This window comes from Rousettus aegyptiacus, unplaced genomic scaffold, assembly GCF_014176215.1.
Source record: "Rousettus aegyptiacus isolate mRouAeg1 unplaced genomic scaffold, mRouAeg1.p scaffold_m13_p_15, whole genome shotgun sequence".
Taxonomy (NCBI): Eukaryota; Metazoa; Chordata; class Mammalia; order Chiroptera; family Pteropodidae; genus Rousettus; species Rousettus aegyptiacus.
In genome coordinates, this window is record NW_023416290.1 from 7,170,310 (window position 1) to 7,177,975 (window position 7,666).

The following is a 7,666-nucleotide window of genomic DNA, read 5'->3' on the forward strand; positions in this document are numbered from 1 at the left end:
AATAAAAAGTTGGTAGGAATATATATTTAAGAAGCACAAGGAGGAAATGAGCAGTGAACAAGAATGGGCTATAGACCTCGAGTGCTTGTAGCATATGACTGAAAAATTTAAGACTGTGCTGCTCTATAAAGTTGATTTTATCATCTCAGTAACAAGGCCATAAACTCTTACTTTAAACAGCACTCTCAACTTAAAAAATATCGCATATAATGCATGTGAACTCTCCACCCCTCTGAAGCACTTGTGAAAATAAAAGTCACCATGATTTTACGCAAAATCCACTTGACAAACACAAGCAAATCTCAAATATTACATTCTGAAACAACTGAATGTTAACTTTCCATATTTACCTTCAAATGTATATGAGATGTCCTATCAACTTTAAGGATCCTTAGGAGTTAGTCTCTAAAGGATAGCACATTTCAAGGGACTAATTAATCCCTTACGATTTATCAAGAAAAAATGCATTAGGTCAGAATAAATATATCCTGCCTGTTTCTTAGATTCTACCAGTAATTTTGTCTACTTTCATAATACATATACATGCTATACTAGTCTTTTTAGAATACTAATTCAAAATGCCAGACATAAATTCAAGAAAAAAAAATACTTTTCAATGCTAAAGGAAGATATTCTACAGACATCCAGGCAGGTATGCAAAAATCCCACACAGACATGCTTTCAAATTGCTGAGAGATGTGACTGAAAGCATGACATGTCATTTCATTTTTCTAGAAGTCTCATTTTTGTTGCCATACTGGAAATTAGAAGGGTAAGTTCATGCTCGCAGCTGCTCCATGCATCGACCGGAAACTTTAAAAGCCAAGCAGAAAGGACTGGATAAGGTAATAATTTTCACTAATCCTGGCTGAACGTTCAGGAAACACGTATGTTTGGAAAGGTGAACTGTGGGATTTGGAGAGACATGAAACTGGAAATAATTTCTACCAATGCCTGGATTGAGTCTATCTAGAAAAACAGGAGAAAAAGAACAGTGACATTAGCATTCTCAAAGTGGCAGGCAATGGAGTTATTTTCTGGCGTCCGTGTATGAGGGAGATCTGGGACCTCTAACACGGAGAAGGAAAGGTGAAGGGAAAAAGGAGGAAGAAGCAAAGACAACGAAGTGCCCAGTGATTCGCTCCTTTCCCGAAGAGTCTAAGTAGAGCCAGCAAAGGAAAACAGATACATTAGACAGAAACCCAGTTGTGGAAAACAACTGGTCTGAACCTGACGGCCAGGAGGAGGGGATCAGAGTATTTTACTTTGTGGAGGCATCTTAACTCTATTTTAAGTGAAGACACTCTCCATTCGGTGGTAGGAAAAGTGAGTTATACATGGGACCCTCAATATTCTCAAAAAGTCTATGCAGTCACTCAAGTCAGCACATTATTTATGCCCTATATTTAAAAGTACCATCTCTAGGTGCATAATGTGCCAAATTACTGGACTGTTTAAGTTTTGGTTAATTTAAGAATCAAGAACTCTCTAGATGTCTATAGATCTTATTAATACATTGCAAGTAAGCTTTGGACAACTTTATATTTGTTAGCTGTCACACAAAGACACATACAAACACACACACACACACACACACGCACCTTTAGAGAATAAAACAGATAAACTTTATTCATGCATACGTAATTAGTTTAATGTTACCCTCTTTTTCAAAATCTTTCCCCTAATTTACTCAGTGGTGACAAGTTAGGCTTTAGATCTTTGACTAGAATTTACCTTTCTCTTGTCCTATGAAATAGAATACCTCAATTGATTTTTATTGGTCAATAAACCAAAAGGCCTCTGTCCGACACAACACTACACATTTTAAAACACCTAATTCTTACTTTTCCTTTGAGCTTAGCTTTAAAAAAATCAGATTCCCAACAAAATCCAAAAACCAATCACTGCGAAGTCAGGAATGTGAAATGCTATTTAAGATATTGACATTATTGCATAACTTGATTAGAAGGAATGTTGAACCCACATGAAATTAAGCCAGTGTACATATGTGCACCCTAAATTTCCAGTGTAATCTTGTATCTATCATAACACTTGTGCAGTCGCGAAGGCTGTAAAAATGGCACGTCTGTCCATATAGCCCACTGACAATTTTTTATGAATGAATACACAAAAATGCTCATAATTCTAGAAAATGGATGGCAGCATACTATTTCGAAAACGGGCATTAAACACTGAGGCAAATGGTTGGTGTCTTTTGGTGCCATTCGGGGCAACTGTTTTCCCAAGTCCTCTAGCCTAGTGTGTTGGAAACGGCCATGCAGCTCTTCCTTAGAGACTCCGTCTCCCTCCCGGGAACCGTGCACCCGCCGCTCGAAGAATAAAACGCATGCATGTCTCTGTTCCGAGGGCTGTTCCCCCACCAGAGACTCCGCACTCCCTAAATCCGGTCCCACAAGTGTGTGCATGTGAGTGTGGCACCTACCACCAAATGAGCAGAAGGCGACAGAGCTCATCTCCTGGAAATAACAGTTGCCATCCCTTCCCAGGCAGGCAGCTCGGCAGCTTCTCCGAGGCTAACACTTGAGCGCCTTCGCCCCGGGGACGGAGCCTTACATCAACACCCCTTTCGGGGCTAAGTCAGCTTTGTGTGCGAGTCCGCTCGGCGCCATATGGCAGCTTCCAATTCCTTTAGCAACTCAAGTCTGGCTAGGCTGCGCGCGATGATTCGTTCTTAAAGGAAGACCCCTTCGGCGAGCAGCATGACCCCCCCACTTACCTAGCTCCCACAGACCCGCTCAGCGGGCGGCACGGGCGCCGGCACCACAAAGGGCTGTGGGATTCCCCGCTCCCTCGGGGGCGCCTCTCCCTGCGCCGATCCCCTTCGCCAATGATCTGTCGCTGGAAATCCCCCTCCCCTGCGCCGAGAGGAGGGTCTCCCCGGCTGGCTGGAGCTCCTGGCGTCTGTGCCCCTCTCTTTACATCCCTGACTCTGGTTCACGGTCTCTAGTAGGAAGGCTCAAAGGAGAGGCGGCGGGAGGAAGAGAAGGCATCCTTAAAAAGAACAACAATAATCTTCATCGTTCTTCGCCCCGTTCCCCACGCGGGCCCCCATCCCCCTGCCGCCGCCGCCGCCGCCGCCGCCCAGCGCGAGAGGGCTGGGACCGAACGGGAGAAATCGAGCGGGGCTGAGCTCGCCGCGCCGGCCGGCGGGGGCGGCGGGTGGCGGGCGGTGGGCGCCTGGTGGGTGTGTGTCCGCGGCGGAGCCGCGGGGAGGCTGGCGCGGGAGGCGAGGCGGGGCGCTCGGGGGCGCCGGCCCGGCGCGCACACCCGCCCGCGGCCACCCCACCTCGCGCTCCGCCTCCTCCCGCGCTCCGCGCACCCGCGGGCTGGAGCGGCCGTCTCCTCCTCCTCCTGCTGCTGCCGCCGCCGCCGCCGGGCGCTCGCGGCTCTCGAGGTGGGCGGCGGGGCTGTGCGGCCGGCGGGCCCCGCCGAGGGCGCCCGGGCTCGGCCTGGCGGCGCGGGAGCTGTGCGCTCGGCCGGGGACAGCGCCCCGGAGCCCAGGGCGCGGCCGGGGCGGGCGCCGCCCACACCTCGGCGGCGCCTCCCGCTCCTCCCGCGCGCCCGCCGCTCCCCGCGGCCCCGGCCGGCTCCACACCCACCTGCTTCCCTGCGTGGCTCTCGCTCCGCGGAGCGGGAGGGTCCGCAGCCCCGCGCGCGCCGCGCACGCACCGCCGGGAGAGCTCCGGGCGCCCCGCCGGGATGCGCTCGGCGGCTTCGCGGAATCCCGGGGCCCTCAGCGCCCAGCGGCGGGCTCTCCCCGCGCGCCCCGGCACGACCCCGGCCCGGGGCCGCTGCTCGCCGGGGGGTGGGCGAGGAGAGACCGCTCCTGAGTGACGCGGCCCGCGAGGTTTTCCCGGGGTACCAGTGCAAGGGGCACCAGGAGCGCAGAGAGGACCCGACTTTCCTCCGAGCACTCCGGCTCCGCGCGGCGGGTGGCAGTCCCAGTAACCCCGCTCTCCCAGGTCCACGGGGGAAGCCGGGTCGGTGGCAGCCTTAACTCTCGCCTCCCACGGGGGCGCTGTTCACACTCCGGCTCTTTTGCTTGGCCCGCTCTCTCTCCCTGCCACCTGGAGAACTGTGCCAAGTTCCTCCCTGGCGAGGCCGCTGGATGGACACTCAGACCTTTCCCTACCTTCGGGCGCGGTAAAGACGGGAAGAACTCGAGTAATTACATCACTGAGCTCTCCAGGTTCCTGACAGGTACGAGGTAGGTACGCCGCCCCGTTAGTTACAGGGGCTTTCAGGAAAACAAAGTAGTTTGAAACACCGTTTTATAAAGGACGTAGGCCACGGCTGGGGCGCCCTTCTGAGTTTCTTTAGGCCGAGAAAGATGGCTATTGAAGAAGGTCCAAATACACTCGGTTTAAAATACATCTCATTTAATCTCGCTTCAGTTTTAGCCCTGATGTGCGCCGCGACGCAGTGTCATCTAGGATTCTTAACACCTCGGCTTCCTGCCTCTCCGTGGGCCTTACCTTGTGGTGGGTGGTTTTTTGAGGTGCCAGATGTTGGGCGGGATATTCAGTACAGAAGTTGGCCCTTCAGGCTCCATCGCTCTCCAGCCAGGACCTGTCCTGGTCCCCTGCTCTTCCTGTATGAACACTAGGAAGAGGAAGAGGAATAGGACTCTCAGATTCCTAGGCCTTTGTCGACACTCGTGACCTGTTTCCAAGCCTCAGCTCCACACGTCCAGGGACCTGCAGGTTGTCCCCTCCGGCGCTTCCAGTCTTTCCACCCTCGTTACCTGCTGGAGTCTCTCCTTCCCAGAAGCCCCTCTCCAGGGCTCAGGTGCAGATCATTCCATCACTTCCAGGCCTACTTCAAACTCGCTTCCTCTATGACCCCTCCCCTTTATCTCCACAGCACCTGGTAGGAACGAACTTTTTAAAGACATACCACCTTCCCGTCCTACAGAATGCATGCGTTTCCTTTGCACATGTACTTGCCTCTTTAAATAAGTTCTTGCGTATCACTTTGCATTCCTTACATCTAACCCAAAGCCACCCATGTACGAGATACCTATTCATCCAACAAACTTTTCTCGATATTTATTAAATGAATAGGATTTACAAAATAGTTTAAGTCTAGAAAGACTAATTCAGGTTAATTTCTGGTGTGCTGAAATATAAGTTGTATGATCCTTCATAAGCTTTAGGTATGGTGAAAAATCCCCTCACTTTACTAGCCTTACATCAACATTACTGATTGCCTCAGTGGAGATTTAATTATTGGACAAGTATTTGTTAAAATTGTTGCTTTTTTACCTTTGCATTAGAGTTTGAAATCTGAATCTATTTTCCAACCAAGTTAACGTTAGTCAAGACAGTAGATTATCTACTGGGTAGAAGACATGGCTGCTATCTCCAGCTGTGTGAATCAGGGTGCTAGGAGTAGATTACCCAAAACATCCGGGGCGTGTCTGTAAGCATGCCATGACTCAGAAAGGCAGTCTTTGGAAATATAATCTAATTCCGCTCACGAAATTACCCATAGTCCAAATGGGTTATTGAGAATAACCTCTAGTCTACAAATTGTTTGGAATAGCTGAGTTCTCCATATGCACAGCTTGAATTCCGATGGCTGCGAAAGCTCGTGTGCTGATTGTCAGCATGCGGTCCCACCGCTATAGTATATACTTCTGCATTTTTTCCCGTTGTTCGCCAAAGGAAAAAACTTAATTATCTAGCTGAAAAGACAGACATGTTTTTGCATTGCTCCTTAAGCCATCTTTTTCTTTAACCTTTATGATATTTATAGAAATGTTCCTTTTGCTTGTATTTCAATTTCTCTGATTTACCTTGAGATTTGATAAAATTATATTAATATAGGGGAGACATGTCTGCTTGTTACAGCAAAATGCTTCCCTCATAATGCTTGGTAAAATAAATAACTTTAATGTAATTTTAACCTGAAATACTATCATGCATATCAGCGTATTCAATTTAGATGAAGAATGTGTTTCCTTGTGCATCACATTGCTGGTGTGGTGGGATATATATGTATATACATAATACCAAACATCATGAGTTTTTGGAACTTTTTTGTTGATTAAAACATTTGAAAAATATTTAGTATAATCTGAATGTCATTACTGACTATGCTTTAACTTATCAGGTTGAAATTTTCATTGGCAAGCTGACTTGCAGAGCGCCTGCATAGATTAAAATAAAAGAGTAAAGTCAGGAGAGTGAACATATTTAAACGTTAAAAGTGTTAAGGGTAAGAACTGACAAGTTTTTGCAGACCAAAAGAATAAAGTTGGATTTGAATAGTTTTTTAAGTCAGATGGAAAGAATAAAACCAAATGAAAACAAAAGCCAGTTCTAAAAGGATTTTTTAAGTAATTTGAACCCCATGAAGGAGAAAAATATACAAATATATATGTAAATGTGTGTGTGTGTGTGTGTGTGTGTGTGTGTTCTGGAATGATATACATTAACAAGCTAAAGGAGTTGTCTTCAAAAGCTGAAAGGCAAGTTTTGTTTTATTTGGTATAACCTGGTTATAGCAAAAGATGGGTAAATATTCATCTTTAACATCAGCACTATGAGGATGCTACATTTTAAATCATAAGTCAAATACATAAGTCGGGACCACACTTCTTTTTAAGAGAGGCAAATACTAGCCACTGAAGGGTGATCAGACTTTACCACGTTCTTCAACCTAATGTGCCTCCTTTTTCCTTCTAAATGAAAATGCAGGAAAGCTTGGGCAATTTAGAGTAACTCACGGAATCTTAGCAGCCACTGAACTCGTACATTCGCACATTGCAGTGAAGTCTTGGGGAAAAAATGAGCTGTCTGTGTGTTCTTCATTGAGATAAGTATTATCTCCTTGATCCTTTTGAATTTAGTGGAGACAGATTTGGCTGTCCTTTGAAGATTTAAAGGAAGAGATAAGCTCCAGACTGACTGTATTTTTAACAGTTATTGTACTGACCATGAACTTTTTGAAAAATGCCAAATGCTTAAACGCAAAATTTTTCTGCTTAAACACAAAATGTTTCTGCCATGTCATAGCATGAATGTAAGTACTGTGTTTGAACCCATCCTCACAGCTGTTTCCATTTGTGTCTAAGCAGCCTAGTTTATTCTCAGGATTCCATGGTGTTCAAGGTGTCGGTTTCTGGAGCCAGGTAACTGGAAATTTCAAAAATACACTATGTAGAAAATATTTACCTATGTTATTCTGGGACACAGTGGAACAAGTGTCAGATTCCTAGTAAGAGCCGAATCCCATCTTTGTCATGCATTTGTGTTGTGTAATGGCAGGTAAATTTTACCTGGACATCACTACATGTCAAGCACTGGGCTAAATTCTTTACAGATACTGGCTAATTTAATCCAATTAATAGTTCTTTGAGGCAGATACTATTGGTATTATTCAAGTTAATAAAGGAAGTAGCTGAATTAGAGAGAATTTAAATTATTAATTAAATTTAATTTTAAATTCCTGCCAGAACTGGAATTTGACCTAAGGCAACGTGCCTAAAATTTTAGGCTACGTTTTCTCTGCCTCGCCTCACATTGCTAACATCTTTCTTCCTATTTCACAACAACTAGGTTGCCTCAAGTTCATGTGTGACAATGTTGTATTAAATATTATTTTTAATGGTTTGAAAGGATATCTGGTTAAGATAAATATG

The 7,666-nt window shown here is 46.3% G+C and overlaps 1 protein-coding gene across 4 annotated transcripts in view; it reads right to left on the reverse strand.

Moving 5' to 3' along the window:
• KCNB2 (potassium voltage-gated channel subfamily B member 2) overlaps nucleotides 1-4,595 on the reverse strand; it is a 283,417-nt gene extending 278,822 nt beyond the window's left edge. Inside the window, exons 1-2 of one of the 4 annotated variants that reach the window (XM_016153715.2) lie at nucleotides 4,497-4,595; nucleotides 2,738-3,012 (exon numbers count right to left, since the gene is read on the reverse strand). The gene's annotated coding sequence lies outside the window, so the exon portion shown is untranslated. The other 3 variants (XM_036232796.1, XM_036232795.1, XM_016153716.2) reach the window with 3 other exon arrangements.
• Between the last annotated feature and the right edge of the window lie 3,071 nt (nucleotides 4,596-7,666).